Source organism: Oncorhynchus nerka, linkage group LG16 (assembly GCF_034236695.1).
Source record: "Oncorhynchus nerka isolate Pitt River linkage group LG16, Oner_Uvic_2.0, whole genome shotgun sequence".
Lineage (NCBI taxonomy): Eukaryota > Metazoa > Chordata > Actinopteri > Salmoniformes > Salmonidae > Oncorhynchus > Oncorhynchus nerka.
The window spans coordinates 33,154,097-33,171,276 of NC_088411.1; positions in this window are offsets into that span (position 1 = coordinate 33,154,097).

Here is a 17,180-nt window from a genome sequence, read left to right on the forward strand (position 1 = left end):
ACCACGCAGTGAACAGCGTGAAGCAAACCTGTGCACGTGTGCAGATACTGTGTGTGAATGGGTGAGAGAGAATTCTTGCATCTCGCTCGTCTCAATATCTGCGGTGCTGCTCGTGGCAATGTAATTTCTCTAAGAATATGACTTCAAATAGAACCATGAGGAAACCTGCAAAAAAACTAAAATGCTAAAGTACTGAAATTCTCACTGCAGATTGATTTCCATCAATGTAATTGTCTTCATCATTTCCAATCTCCCATTTGGGATAAATATATGTATTTATATACACTACTTCAAAAGTTTGGGGTCACTTAGAAATGTCCTTGTTTTTGAGGAATGGAGAGTAAGGTGGGAGGAAACGTGACACCATCCTGGGATGGGCTGTAAACCACTCTGTGACTGTATGGGAAACGTGACACCATCCTGGGATGGGCTGTAAACCACTCTGTGACTGTATGGGAAACGTGACACCATCCTGGGATGGGCTGTAAACCACTCTGTGACTGTATGGGAAACGTGACACCATCCTGGGATGGGCTGCAAACCACTCTGTGACTGTATGGGAAACGTGACACCATCCTGGGATGGGCTGCAAACCACTCTGTGACTGTATGGGAAACGTGACACCATCCTGGGATGGGCTGCAAACCACTCTGTGACTGTATGGGAAACGTGACACCATCCTGGGATGGGCTGCAAACCACTCTGTGACTGTATGGGAAACGTGACACCATCCTGGGATGGGCTGCAAACCACTCTGTGACTGTATGGGAAACGTGACACCATCCTGGGATGGGCTGCAAACCACTCTGTGACTGTATGGGAAACGTGACACCATCCTGGGATGGGCTGTAAACCACTCTGTGACTGTATGGGAAACGTGACACCATCCTGGGATGGGCTGCAAACCACTCTGTGACTGTATGGGAAACGTGACACCATCCTGGGATGGGCTGTAAACCACTCTGTGACTGTATGGGAAACGTGACACCATCCTGGGATGGGCGGTAAACCACTCTGTGACTGTATGGGAAACGTGACACCATCCTGGGATGGGCTGCAAACCACTCTGTGACTGTATGGGAAACGTGACACCATCCTGGGATGGGCTGCAAACCACTCTGTGACTGTATGGGAAACGTGACACCATCCTGGGATGGGCTGCAAACCACTCTGTGACTGTATGGGAAACGTGACACCATCCTGGGATGGGCTGCAAACCACTCTGTGACTGTATGGGAAACGTGACACCATCCTGGGATGGGCTGCAAACCACTCTGTGACTGTATGGGAAACGTGACACCATCCTGGGATGGGCTGCAAACCACTCTGTGACTGTATGGGAAACGTGACACCATCCTGGGATGGGCTGCAAACCACTCTGTGACTGTATGGGAAACGTGACACCATCCTGGGATGGGCTGTAAACCACTCTGTGACTGTATGGGAAACATGACACCATCCTGGGATGGGCTGCAAACCACTCTGTGACTGTATGGGAAACGTGACACCATCCTGGGATGGGCTGCAAACCACTCTGTGACTGTATGGGAAACGTGACACCATCCTGGGATGGGCTGCAAACCACTCTGTGACTGTATGGGAAACGTGACACCATCCTGGGATGGGCTGCAAACCACTCTGTGACTGTATGGGAAACGTGACACCATCCTGGGATGGGCTGCAAACCACTCTGTGACTGACACCATGGGAAACGTGACACCATCCTGGGATGGGCTGTAAACCACTCTGTGACTGTATGGGAAACGTGACACCATCCTGGGATGGGCTGTAAACCACTCTGTGACTGTATGGGAAACGTGACACCATCCTGGGATGGGCTACAAACCACTCTGTGACTGTATGGGAAACATGACACCATCCTGGGATGGGCTGCAAACCACTCTGTGACTGTATGGGAAACATGACACCATCCTGGGATGGGCTGCAAACCACTCTGTGACTGTATGGGAAACGTGACACCATCCTGGGATGGGCTGTAAACCACTCTGTGACTGTATGGGAAACGTGACACCATCCTGGGATGGGCGGTAAACCACTCTGTGACTGTATGGGAAACGTGACGCCATCCTGGGATGGGCTGTAAACCACTCTGTGACTGTATGGGAAACGTGACACCATCCTGGGATGGGCTGTAAACCACTCTGTGACTGTATGGGAAACGTGACACCATCCTGGGATGGGCTGTAAACCACTCTGTGACTGTATGGGAAACGTGACACCATCCTGGGATGGGCTGCAAACCACTCTGTGACTGCACGGGAGTGGTGAAATGCCACGTTGTCCCATACAGTTACAAACGTTGGCTGATTTCGCCTCACTGTGACCCTTTCTTCACCTGGCACAACCCTTCCATAGAGGTCATCCAGGAATGAAATGAGACGCTCGGTGTTGTATAACCCAATTAGCGATTTGTGTAACAGCTTTCCATCAGAGGATATTGGTGCACACATTGTGATGTTGTCACCCCTCTGGCCTGGGATATCCACTGTGGTTCTTTTCCCAATCACATTCCTTCCTCGCTGCTGGATTTTGGCCAAGTTGAAACCAGCCTCATCAAAGATGAATATGTTGGGTGTTTGCCTTGCTTCAATCTCCGTGACTCTCTAAAATAAATACACAAGGCAACATAAGAGTTAGGCTATTAAAGTAGTTTATATTATACTTAAAAACATGCCATTGTGTGCCTCGGCCCTGTTTTGTTTTGTTCTAAACCAGTTCTGTATTTTATAGTCATCTTACCTGGACTTATTGATCCTGAGTTGCTTGACTCGTTCCGAGTTCCTCTCAAAGGGGACATCCTGACTTGATGTTGTTTCAGGACTCTAGAAATAGTTGTTATTCTTACATTGTGAATATTTCCAAATGTAATATTTTCTGGCAACACTGTCCTGAATCTCTGTGAGTTTTATGCCATTGTTTCTGATGACAACATCAACAATTGCAGTTTCCTGCACAGCAGTGAAAATATTACCTCTCCCACCTGTGGGAGGTAACCGTTGGGTACTAAGCAGAAATACAAAAACAATTACACACAAGTGGGTTTGGAGGCTTTGCTCAATTGACTTCTGTAATGTGCAGTTCAGTCAGATGCAGAATGCACATCTTACCCGTTGTTTTCTGGAAATGTCTCACAATAGATACCACTGTTGAGCGTTGCAGATCTGGCTGCACTCTCAGACCAGCCTCTCTCATTGATAGACCATGATCAATTATATTATCCCTAATCTCATCTGAGACTACAGCCCTTGATCTTCTTCTCAGTCTTCTCCCACCACGCATACATACTCCTCTCCCTCTCCCAGCCACTCTTCTTCCTCTGTCAGCCACTTCTGTATCTCTGGCTGGGTCCATGTTTACATTACAGTACAGCATTATTCCTAAGATGTCCCCTTCTGTATAGATGGTAAATGAAATTGAAAGACAAACACCTGGGTAGGTGTTCAGCTACAATGGGAATCAGCTGTGGTTTGTCTAATGGTTTTGATAGTGTTTCATTCATTTGGATTTGGAATATATTTCAATACGGATTTACTGTAGAAATGTAGCAAATTGCTGTCTTATTCAATTTTGTGTTAAGTTAGATTTTGAACTTAAGTTCAACAGTTTTGAAAAGAGTATGTAAACATGTACAAATTTGCCTGTAGGTACATAGAGTTTTGGTGGTGGTTGCGTCTGAGTGAGAAAAGAATTCATGAAATTTGAAAGATATAGTCATTGTGATGTAGTCATTTTGTGCCAAAGCAATGAAACATGATCCACAGTTTAGCCCACATAGACTGCTGTTGTGCTCACTGTGTGAAGAGTTTTGAAAAAGTGACCTAAGTATTGAGAAATGGGTCCTAACGATTGTAAAAAAAAACTGTAATATTGAATCATTTCTGCTCTCTGAATTCATATTCATTATATAAATAGGCCCTTTTAATTTTGTCTGACCTACCATTCAGGTTTCTAGGTTTATGCAAAACCATAAGCAAATAGGTCAACTGTGACATGACTAAAGAGTCAATCAGGATGATTTTTAAGGATGATCTTATCTATTTATACTAACTTTCTATAAAAATGTATTGGAGTGAGATAATTTCTTTCTTTCGGGATTTGTATACCGAGTATGTCCACATCCCCGTCCTCGGCTGCAGTGAAGGAGAGACCGCATGTTTTCGTTGTCAGTGGCACTGTATTGTCCTCAAAGCGGGCAAAAAAGTTATTTAGTCTGCCTGGGAGCAAGACATCCTGGTCCGTGACTGGGCTGGGTTTCTTCTTGTAGTCCGTGATTGACTGTAGACCCTGCCACATGCCTCTTGTGTCTGAGCCGTTGAATTGAGATTCTACTTTGTCTCTGTACTGACGCTTAGCTTGTTTAATAGCCTTGCGGAGGGAATAGCTGCACTGTTTGTATTCGGTCATGTTGCCAGTCACCTTGCCCTGATTAAAAGCAGTGGTTCGTGCTTTCAGTTTCACGCGAATGCTGCCATCAATCCACGGTTTCTGGTTAGGGAATGTTTTTATCGTTGCTATGGGAACGACATCTTCAACGCACGTTCTAATGAACTCGCACACCGAATCAGCGTATTCGTCAATATTCTTATCTGACGCAATACGAAACATGTCCCAGTCCACGTGATGGAAGCAGTCTTGGAGTGTGGAGTCAGCTTGGTCTGACCAGCGTTGGACAGACCTCAGCGTGGGAGCCTCTTGCTTAAGTTTCTGCCTGTAGGCAGGGATCAACAAAATGGAGTCGTGGTCAGCTTTACCGAAAGGGGGGCGGGGCAGGGCCTTTTATGCGTCGCGGAAGTTAGAGTAACAATGATCCAAGGTTTTACCACCCCTGGTTGCTCAATCGATATGCTGATCAAATTTAGGGAGCTGGTAATGGCCATCTACGGCCAAACGAGGAAGTGATGACACACCCAAACAAGGAAGACGTGTTAGAGAATAAGAGTGTACAGAGAGACACTTCACTGAAATGCAAAGGATATGCGTGAAGAATTGGATAATGTGGTTGGTGCACAATGACTGACTCGCATGGTAGATGGAGTGTGGAAGCCCACTCCATCCATTCTATTGGAAGAGTCTCTCCCTTCTCACGTTATATGAGATTCCCTTTAAGAGCCTTCGTGCTCAAACACATGCAGTGTGATACATGTAAAGTATTTGTTCATGTGTCAAGTGTGTGTAGACGGGAGGAGTGTTATATGCCAGCTGAGCCTAAATGCTGCAATTGTGGTGGTGAACATGCGCCTGAATTTCTGAAGTGTCCTGTTAGGGTGAAGGAGACGGAGTTGGTAATAATAATAAGGCCTGTCCAGAATGTCTCCTATCCGGAGCCGTTGAGAAGAGTGAAGTTGAAGAAGAAATAAATGGTAGTGGAAGTAGAGACACCAGATGATGTTCCTTGTCAACAGAGGATCCTGACGTGTTACATGTTAGAAGGTGGACTTTGTAGAGATTATTACTTGTCAGAGGGATCCTGACATGTTATATGTTAAGAAGGTGGACTTTGTAGAGATTATTACTTGTCAACAGAGGATCCTGACATGTTATATGTTAAGAAGGTGGACTTTGTAGAGATTATTACTTTGGTTATCAACTGAACAGCGCAAACAGAGAGGACATCTGAAAAAGAATCATCATTGTGATGCGGCTGAGCGTTTTTTGGGACTCTGGGACTTTTCTGCAGATGCATTACAAGGAATCCTGTCAATGAATGGCCTGTGTAGGGATTTGAATGTGACTGAAGGAGCGGGATGGTTGTTTGATTGAATTAAATATTTTGTATTATCTCAGCCCCCCCCCCTTTCCGCAATGAAATATATGATTTTTGTTTCAATACCCTGTACAGTAGGTGGTGGCAATACACCAATAGGTGTAGTCTTTCAATACAACTTTAAAAAAGAAGAAGGAGACACTTGACTGGCGAGAACATGTTATTTGTGAGAATGGCCCGGGACCAACTAGATATGATGTGCCTAGTAACACATACAACAGGAGAGAACATGTTATTTGTGAGAATGGCCCGGGACCAACTAGATATGATGTGCCTAGTAACACATACAACAGGAGAGATACGGAGACAGAGAAGATGCCTGTTACAGGCTCACAATGGTGGATGAATGGGGCATACGGCCGACAGAGCTATGGTGGAGTGTTTCTACAACCACTCTCGTTATCGCGGAGTCAGAATGCATTCAGCATCATGGCTGCAAGGATGAGGATTCTTGATGAACACAGACTCAATTCTTTGTGTGCATTGTGAACCAGTAGAGTTTTAATCTTGTTAATACAATGAAACCTGATTCTATGATGTCTCAGTGTGCAGTAATTTACATTAGATTGAACTACACCACAAGTAGAAGAAAGCCCGTAGAGTCTGTGACACACAGCTGTTCTGTACGTTGTCAGCACTTGATATTCAAATATAATGCATTGAAAAACCTTGTATTGAGATAAAGAAAGGCCAACCGAGCTTTCAGCACACAACAATAAACCTTTATTCTTTCTTCTGGGCTCTGAAATTAAACCACAATAAAAAAGTGTCTGCTGAGGACAGACGTAAACAAGTGTCTGTGGAATAAAGTCTATGTGTCAGTGAAACGCTCGTCCGCTTCTTCTGACGAGGAGTCGCAAGGATCAGACCAAAGCGCAGCGTGGTACGTGTTCATGACGATATTTATTCAACTCAGAACACTAAAACAAAAATAACAACCAGAATGATACGAAACAGTCCTGTCTGGTGACATACACAAAGACATAAAATAAACACCCACGAAACACAAGTGGGAAAAGGCTGCCTAAGTATAATTCTCAGTCAGAGACAACTAACGACACCTGCCTCTGATTGAGAACCATACCAGTCCAAACGCAAACACAACATAAAAAACGGAACATAGACAACCCACCCACCTCATGCCCTGACCATACTAAAACAAAGACAAATCAAAGGAACTAAGGTCAGAACGTGACAGTTAGAGTGTATCTACAAATATTTCGGACTATAAATAATTCTAAACAGATTTTTGCCATGAACAGACATGTAAACAACAAAAGTGTTAAATATAAAGTGTCAATAGTGTAGACACAATTATTTATGAGCAATAATAATATTTTAGAACAATAGTAAAACAGTGTCTTATGTAAATAACAAAGTTGTCTATGGAATATAATGAAAGTGTCTGACTTAATTTCACTGTGGTCCCAGTCGTTCGGTCCATGTACTCTTCTTGAAGTCATTTACGAACTCATGCAGCTGGTGATCGAAATCCTCCCAGAGTTTTGGCAGGAGTTCATCCAGGAAATCAGCTAGAGGTGCCAGGACCTGGAGAGGATGAGAAGAGGTTGGAAATTAGGAGTGTCTGGAGAGCAGTGTGCATGGTGAGGAGGAATAAGGACAACAGAAGAGAGGAAAGGGGATCAGAGTAAAGTCTGGAATTATTTTTATTTATTTACCTCTGGGATGAGCTGGTGGCTCGGTGCCTGACGTTCTCCAGATGTTGAGATATGTCTTCAATAATTCGCAATGCCTTTGTGAGTACACATCACTGACAAACTGAAATGGTTGACCCACACAGAGAGTGTGTCAGGAGACTGAAGAAATTTGTCTTGGCACCTAAAACCCTCACAAACTTTTACAGAGGCACAATTTAGAGCCTGTCGGGCTGCATCACAGCCTGGTACGGCAACTGCACCGCCCACAACCGCAGGGCTCTCCAGAGGGTGGTACAGTCTGCCCAACGCATCATCCATCGGGGGCAAACTACTTGCCCTCCAGGACACCTACAGAACCCAATGTCACAGGAAGGCCAAAAAGATCAACAAGGACAACAACCAACCGAGACACTGCTTGTTCATCCCGCCATCATCCAGAAGGCGAGGTCAGTACAGGTGCATCAAAGCAGGGATAGAGAGACTGTAAACAGCTTCTACTGTATCTCAAGGCCCTCAGATTGTTAAATAGCCATCACTAACACATTAAAGGCTGCTGCCCTATACATAGACTTGAAATCACTGGCCACTTTAATAACTGTAACACTAGTCACTTTAATAATAATGTTTACATATTTTGCATTACTCATCTCATATGTATATATTGTACTATGTACTATTTTACTGTATCTTAGTCTATGCCGCTCTGACATTGCTCATCCAAATATTTACATATTCACAATTCCATTTCCTACTTTAGATTGTGTGTATTATTAGATATTAGATATAGTGTTCCAAAGTCAAGCAACTATCCTGCACCCTTCCCAAAACGTTTTGGCAATGTTGTATGCAAAAGAGCCAAAGGCCAACAATGCTTTCACCAAGCTCTAAGAAACATATGGTTCTCAGAACGTTAATGCGCTAGCTGGGTGAGGTCCAAATGTTACTGATACAATTTCCCTGAAAGAAAGATTGCTTAATGGGCCCTGAAAGCCACAGCTAATTACCATTGTAGTTTAATACAGCCACGGAGCATTCTAATGGCCTTGCCGACTTCTGTCAGCAGCACACACCTCGCTGTGTGCTGTCATCTCCACTCTACCAATGTTATATATGGACCAGGGTCAATTCGTCTGGGCAAAGGGTCTCTGCATAATCGCCCTAAATGAAGGCAGAGAGTAATTGAGTTTCAAGGACTCTGTATTAAAACACATAGAGAGCCAATGCCATGGACTTGAACACCAGGACACCATTAATAACGAAGCAGAGGGTGAGGCAGCGAGAAAGGAAAGGCTGTAGCTCAGCCAACTGTCACTTAGCACCTCCAGACAGTGCACTATTTTCACTGCTTCTTCCCACCGGGCTTTGGGTTGTTGGAGTTAATCCCCACCATGGCTCCAGTTCCTCTTCCCTTCAGCTCTGCTCCTTGGGAGTAAAGGTGACAACTAGGGGTTTCTGAGGTGTTAGCCGTGTCCTGGCTCTGCTAATAAGAGAGGCCCAGCCTGAGACTGGTGGTGGCTGTTGCCTTGCAAGCCCCAGAAGCTCATGTTGTTCACCCACTCAGTTATAAATCCTCACTGTTACAGTCTGGCTGAATAACAATCAGTTCTTCAGTTCTCACATGGTGAAGATCATGAGAATAAAGCCGAATTAGGAGGAAAACATCAATACATGTCAATTTATTAGTAATAAATCTTTGCCTTAGTATTATATCTGCTGAATCAATAATGTCCATCTGCAGCACCCCCAGTGGACTGAGTTTTTCATATATATTCTCCTTAATCTTAGTTTATAAACCCCAGGCTATGTATATCTCCAAGCTCTCAACACACTCACAATTTCCCAATAGAGTCTAGTGCTTCCACCATGTCATGCTGCCAGAATGACTTTACAGATAACTGCAGACCCTGAGAAATGGTGAGAAAGGGAAATGGGTGTGAAAATGGCAAGGTAGTGAGTCTCTGACCAGACAATTCTAACATCAAACTTTACAACCAGGCTCTTCCCATCTCCTTTGGGGAGGAAGCTATTAATTCCGCATTAAACTAAGGCTTTGACTGGGTTGTGTTGCAGGTGTATTCCTATCCTACTGTTTAGACACATTTACACACTCACACACAAGACCAAAAACATTGCACAACCACTTTATCTCATATTGTCAGCTTTGAATTCAGGAACATCTGGGATTTCTACTGTACTTGCAGATTTGCTTAAAACCGTTACATTCCCAGCTTCACCCCCCTCTCTGTTCTCCCATTTCTCATGCACTAAAAAGCGTATCATTCATTGTCAAATGTCAACGGAGTTGTTTTAACAATGACTCCATTTTGCAGCGAGTGTTGCTGGGTTTCTTAGCGCTGACATGTCACCCAGTGAGATGTCTGAGAATGGAAGCCTTCTCCAGGATTACCACACCGTAACTGTCAGATAATCTATCACAGAGTCCACTGCTGCGTCGTTCGCATTCAGCCTGCCTCACAGATTGCTTATCCTACTGTGTCAACTGGTCTTGTCCCTTGGCAGTGTGCAGTGACGGAGCAGCTGTCTCCATAGGGGGAGATTTCATTTACAAGGATTTCTGGGTGGTTGTTACACAGTTCTTCAGCGATCAGCTGCATGGCAGGAATAATACCTCAGTGATGATGTCTTGAGTTACCGCTGTTACTTTGTCATCTTTAGGGGGATGAAAAGCCTAAATTGATGTGAGTACAACTCGTCAGAAAGGCTATATCTGTCCTGGCTTTCTTTACAAAACATTAGGAACACCTGCTCTTTCCATGACATAGACTGACCAGATGAATCTAGATCAAAGCTATGATCCCTTATTGATGTCACTTGTTAAATCCAATCAGTGTAGATGAAGGGGAGAAGACAGGTTAAAGAAGGATTTTTAAGCTTTGAGACAATTGAGACATGTATATGGGCCATTCAGAGGGTGAATGGGCAAGACAAAATATTGAAGTGCCTTTGAACAGGGTACAGTAGTAGTTACGGTAGTAGGTGCTTGTAGATTACATGCCCCAACAAATTGAGGTGGTTCTAAGGGCAAAAGTGGGTGCAACTCAATATTAGGAAGGTGTCCCTAATGTTTTGTTCACTCAGTGTACATGTCAAAGCTAAGGTATAAAAAAATGAATGGAGATTCTTCTTACCATTGAGAGTTGAAGAGCTCCTTCACTCCAACAGCATACTGCATGGCCTTCTCCCATTCTTTTCTCTCCCTCTCTGTCACCAGGGTCAAACAGGCCTTTCAATGTCTACTTTTAATTTACACTGAACAAAATATAAACGCAACATGCAGCAATTCTAAAGCTTTAACTGAGTCACAATTCATATAAGGAAATCAGTCAATTGAAATAAACAATTCAGACCCTAATCATTGGATTTCAAATTTTGTAATTTTAATTTTATTTAACTAGGCAGGTCAGTTAAGAACAAATTCTTACTTTCAATGATGGCCTAGGAACAGTGGGTTAACTGCCTGTTCAGGGGCAGAATGACAGATTTGTACCTTGTCAGCTCAGGGGTTTGAACTTGCAACCTTCCGGTTACTAGTCCAACTCTCTAACCACTAGGCTACCCTGCCACCCTGCCACCCCACATGACTGGGAATACAGATATGCATCTGTTAGTCACAGATACTGTACCTTAAAAAAAAGGTAGGGTCGTGGATAAAAGAAAACAGTCAGTATCTGGTGTGACCACCATTTCCCTCATGCAGCGCAACACAGTATTGTCCCACTCCTCTTCAATGGCTATGAGAAGTTGCTGGATATTGGCGGGAACAGGAACACAATGTCGTACACGTCGATCCAGAGCATCCCAAAAATGCTCAGTGGGTGACATATCTGGTGAGTATGCAGGCCATGGAAGAACTGGAAAAATGTTCAGCTTCCAGGAATTGTGTACAGATAGATCATTGCGACATGGGGCTGTGCATTATGCTGAAACATGAGGTGATGGTGGCAGATGAATGGCACGACAATGGGCCTCCGGATGTCATCATGGTGCCTCTGTGCATTCAAATTGCCATCGATAAAATGCAATTGTATTCGTGGTCCGTAGCTCATGCCTGCCCATAGCATAACCCCACCGTGACCATGAGGCACTGTGTTCTCAACATTTTTATTTTTTCATTTAACCTTTATTTAACTAGGCAAGTCAGTTTAAGAACATTTTCTTATTTACAATGACGGCCTACCAAAAGGCAAAAGGCCTCCTGCAGGGACGGGTCCTGGGATTAAAAATACAAATATAAGACAAAACACACATCACGACAAGAGAGACACCACAACACTACATAAAGAGAGACCTAAGACAACAACACACATCATGACAAGAGAGACCTAAGACAACAACACACATCACGACAAGAGAGACACCACAACACTACATAAAGAGAGACCTAAGACAACACACATCACGATAAGAGAGATACCACAACACACCATGAAGAGAGACCTAAGACAACAGCACAGGATGGTAGCAACACAACATGGCAGCAGCACAACATGGTAGCAGAACAAAATATGGTACAAACATTATTGGGCACCGACAACAGCACAAAGGCCAAGAAGGTAGAGACAACAATACATCATGCAAAGCAGCCACAACTGTCAGTAAGAGTGTCCATGGTTGAGTTTTTGAATGAAGAAACTGTCCAGTTTGAGTGTTTTTTGCAGCTCGTTCCAGTGGCTTGCTGCAGCGAACTGAAAGGAGGAGCAACCCAGGGATATGTGTGCTTTAGGGACCTTCAACAGAATGTGACTGGCCCAATGAAGTCGGTTTCGATGCCGAACTGCAGTCAGGTCAAGACCCTGGTGAGGGAGACGAGCATGCAGATGAGCTTTACTGAAACTGTTTCTGACAGTTTGTGCAGAAATTCTTCAGTTGTGCAAACCCATAGTTTCATCAGCTGTCCAGGTGGCTGGTCTCAGACAATCCCACAGGTCAAGAAGCCAGATGTGGAGGTCCTGGGCTGGCGTGGTTACACGTGGTCTTCGGTTGTGAGGCTGGTTGGACATACTGCCAAATTCTCTTGCAGTCAGTCGGCTTTGGGTTGTGTGACAAAACGGCGCATTTTAGGATGGCCTTTTATTATCCCCAGCACAAGGTGCACCTGTGTAATGATCATGCTGTTTAATCAGCTTCTTGATATGCCACACCTGTCAGGTGGATGGATTATATTGGCAAATTTGAGAGAAATAAGCTTTTTGTGAGTATGGAAAAAATATTTTACTTCAGCTCATGAAACATGGGACCAACACTTAACATGTTGGGTTACATTTTTGTTAAGTATCATTTTTGTTGAGTTGTCAACTAATGTCAATTCAGCAAAACATTTCAACATGACATTGGATTTAAGGTAAAAGAATTGTATGAAAAAAATACGAAATTCCCTTACGTTGATGACTTTTTGCAAATCGTCATCACATACAGTATACATTTTTGGTTGCAATGACATGGAAACAACGTTGGTTCAATCAGTTTTTGCCCAGTGGGGTGTAGTTGGGACTGAAGGTACAACACTTTCAGCAAAGATGTTTACACCTCGGTCTGTCAACATGATGTGGTCGGGCTGAGTCAATTCCCATGGCAACAAGCAGGATAACATTATTATTTTTTATTACCATTTTCTAAATTGTAGAATAATAGTGAAGACATCAAACTATGAAATAACATATATGGAATAATGTAGTAACCAAAAAAAGTGTTACAAATTTTTTGATTTTAGATTCTTCAAAGTAGCCACCCTCTGCCTGAATGACAGCTTTGCACACTCTTGGCATTCTCTTAACCAGCTTCACCTGGAATGCTTTTACAACAGTCTTGAAGGCATTCCCACATATGCTGAGCACTTGTTGGCTGCTTTTCCTTTACTCTGCAGTCCAACACATCCCAAACCATCTCAATTGGGTTGAGGTCGGGTGATTGTGGAGGCCAGGTCATCTGATGAAGCACTCCATTACTGTCCTTCTTGGTCAAATAGCCCTTTACACAGCCTGGAGGTGTGTTGGGTCATTGTCCTGTTGAAAACAAATGGTAGTCCCACTAAGCAAATCAGATGGGATGGCTAATCACTGCAGAAAGCTGTGGTAGCCATGCTCGTTAAGTGTGCCTTGAATTCTAAATAAATCACTGACAGTGTCACCAGCAAAGCAACCCCAAACCATCACACCTCCTCCTCCATGCTTTATGATGGGAACTACACATATGGGGATCATCTGTTCTGCGTCTCACAAAGACATGGCGGTTGGAACAAAAAATCTCAAATTTGAACTCATCAGACAAAAGGACAGATTTTCACCGGTCTAATGTCCATAGCTTTCTCACCTGGACAAAAGGAACACCTATGTGAAAATGCTGTTCATTGACTACGGCTCAGCATTCAACAACATAGTGCACACAAAGCTCATCACTAAGTTAAGGACCCTGGGACTAAACACCTCCCTCTGCAACTGGATCCTGGACATCCTGACGGGCCGCGCCCAGGTGGTAAGAGTAGGCAACAACACATCTTGATCTTGTAATGCCAACACTCTTGATCCTTAACACTGGGGCCCCTCAGGGGTGTGTACTTAGTCCCCTCCTGTATTCCCTGTTCACCCATGACTGCGAGGCCAAACACAACTCCAACACAATCATTAAGTTTGCTGACGACACAACAGTGGTAGGCCTGATCACCGACAACGATGAGACAGCCTATAGGGAGGAGGTCAGAGAACTGACAGTGTGGTGCCAAGACAACAACCTCTCCCTCAACGTGAGCAGGACTAAGGAGCTGATCCTGGGCGACAGAAAAAGGCGGGCCGAATAGGCCCCCATTAACATTGACGCGGCTGTAGTGGAGCGGGTCGAGAGTTTCATTGTCCAAACATACCAAGACAGTCGTGAAGAGTGCACGACAAAACATTTTCCCCCTCAGGAGACTGAAAAGATTTGACATGGGTCCCCAGATCCTCAAAAGGTTCTACAGCTGCACCATCAAGAGCATCCCGACCGGTTGCATCACCGCCTGGTATGGCAACTACTCAGCATCTGACTGTAAGGCGCTATAGAGGGTAGTGCGAACGGCCCAGTACATCACTGGGGCCAAGCTTCCTGCCATCCAGGACCTATATAATAGGCAGTGTCAGAGGAAAGCCCATAAAATTGTCAGAGGCTCCTGTTACCCAAGTTATAGACAGTTTTCTCTGCTACCGCATGGCAAGCGGTACCGGAGCGCCAAGTCTAGGACCAAAAGGCACCTTAACAGCTACTACCCCCAAGCCATAAGACTGCTGAACAATTCATAAAATCGCCACTGAACAATTTACATTGACCCCCCCCTCCCTCCCTTTTGTACACTGCTGCTACTCGCTGTTTGTTTGTTACCTATGTATATTCACTTCACCCCCACCTACATGTACAGATGACCTCAAATAGCCTGTACACCCGCACACTGACTTGATTAGATTTTTTTCTCATGTTTCTTGGCCCAAGCAAGTCTCTTCTTCTTATTGGTGTCCTTTGGAAATTACAGCAAGTTTACAGCAATTCCACCATGAAGGCCTAATTCACTCAGTCTCCTCTGAACATTTGATGTTGAGATGCGTTACTTGAACTCTGTGAAGCATTTATTTGGGCTGCAATTTCTGAGTCTGGTAACTCTAATGAACTTACCCCTTGCAGCAGAGGTAACTCTGAGTCTTTCTTCCCTGTGGCGGTCCTCATGAGAGCCAGTTTCATCATAGCGCTTGGTGGACTGCAAAAGTTATTGAAATTTTCTGGATTGACTGACCTTCATGTCTTAAAGTAATGATGGACTGTCGTTTCTCTTTGCTTATTTCAGCTATTCTTGCCATAATATGGACTTGGTCTTTTAGCAAATCGTTTTTTTTTTGTATACTATCCTAACCTTGTCACAACACAACTGATTGGCTCAAATTCATTAAGAAGGAATGAAATTCATAAAGTCAAAGGGTGTCATAAGCTGTCATAAAGTCAAAGGGTGGCTACTTTGAAGAATCTCAAATATGAAATATATTTTGATTTGTTTAACACTTTTTTGGTTACTACATGATTCTATATATGTTATTTCATAGCGTTGATGTCTTCACTAATATTCTACAATGTAGAAAATAGTAAAAAATTAAGAAAAACCCTTGAATGAGTAGATGTGTCCAAACTTTTGATTGGTACTATATATACACTTTAACTTTTAGATGTGTGTGTATTGTTATGCATTGGTAGATATTACTGCACTGTTGGAGCCAGGAACAGAAGCATTTCACTACACCCGCAATAACATCTGCTAAACATGTGTATGTGACCAATTCAAATTTGATTTGATTTTGTTTGAATTGTTTGCGACGAAATGCGTGAAAATAATAATAGCAATAATCCGAATGAGATTCTTTCCCCCTGTTCTAAAGACATTTTGTAATGCCAGACACTAAATGTTTGTCATTTCATTTTTATCCAGAGTGATTCACTTGAGCAATTAGGGTTAAGGTCTTTGCTCAAGGGCACAAAGACAGATATTTCACATATTCTGCTCAGGGATTCAAACCTGCAACCTTTCAGTTACTGGCCCAACACTCGTAACCACTGGGCTACCTGCCACACACTATATACGTATCAATGAGATCCTGAGATGATGTTGCTCGGACACATACTGACAACCAGAATGCAAATATACTTTTTTTTTTATGGACCTAATTATAAATACGTAATTTAAATGTTAAAAATGGTTTACCTTTTAATGTGGCATGAACACAATCAGTCATGATATTTTCATCTGAATGTCAAACAAATCACTTCAAAAAGTATGCTACCTGCACATGTTCGTTCCAGCGTCCAAACTGCATGTATAACTGTGTATATGAAAGGAAATAGAAGTCTGTTACAAAACACCTAAAGTTTGTCTAAAGACATTCAGCGTTTGCCATTGATTAGGTCTACATTAATTATTAGGTAGACATGAATTAGGCCTACATTAATTAGGCCTACATTAATTAGGTCTACATTGATTAGGTCTACATTGATTAGGTCTACATGAACTATTAGGTAGACATGAATTAGGCCTACATGAATTAGGCCTACATTAATTAGGCCTACATTAATTAGGTCTACATTGATTAGGCCTACATTGATTAGGCCTACATTAAATAGGTCTACACTGATTAGGCATACATTAATTAGGTCTACACTGATTAGGCCTACATCAATTAAGTCTACATTGATTAGGCATATATTAATTAGGTCTACACTGATTAAGCCTACATTAATTAGGTCTACATTAATTAGGTCTACATTGATTAGGTCTACATTAATTAGGCCTACATTAATTAGGCCTTCATTAATTAGGTCTACATTGATAAGGTCTACATTGATTAGGCCTACATTAATTAGGTCTACATTGATTAGGCCTACATTGATTAGGCCTACATTAATTAGGTCTACACTGATTAGGCCTACATTAAATAGGTCTACACTGATTAGGCATACATTAATTAGGTCTACACTGATTAGGCCTACATCAATTAAGTCTACATTGATTAGGCATATATTAATTAGGTCTACACTGATTAGGCCTACATTAATTAGGTCTACACTGATTAAGCCTACATTAATTAGGTCTACACTGATTAAGCCTACATTAATTCGGTCTACACTGATTAGGCCTACACTGATTAGGTCAACACTGATTAGGCCTACATTGTTTCGGTCTACACTGATTAGGTCTACACTGATTAGGC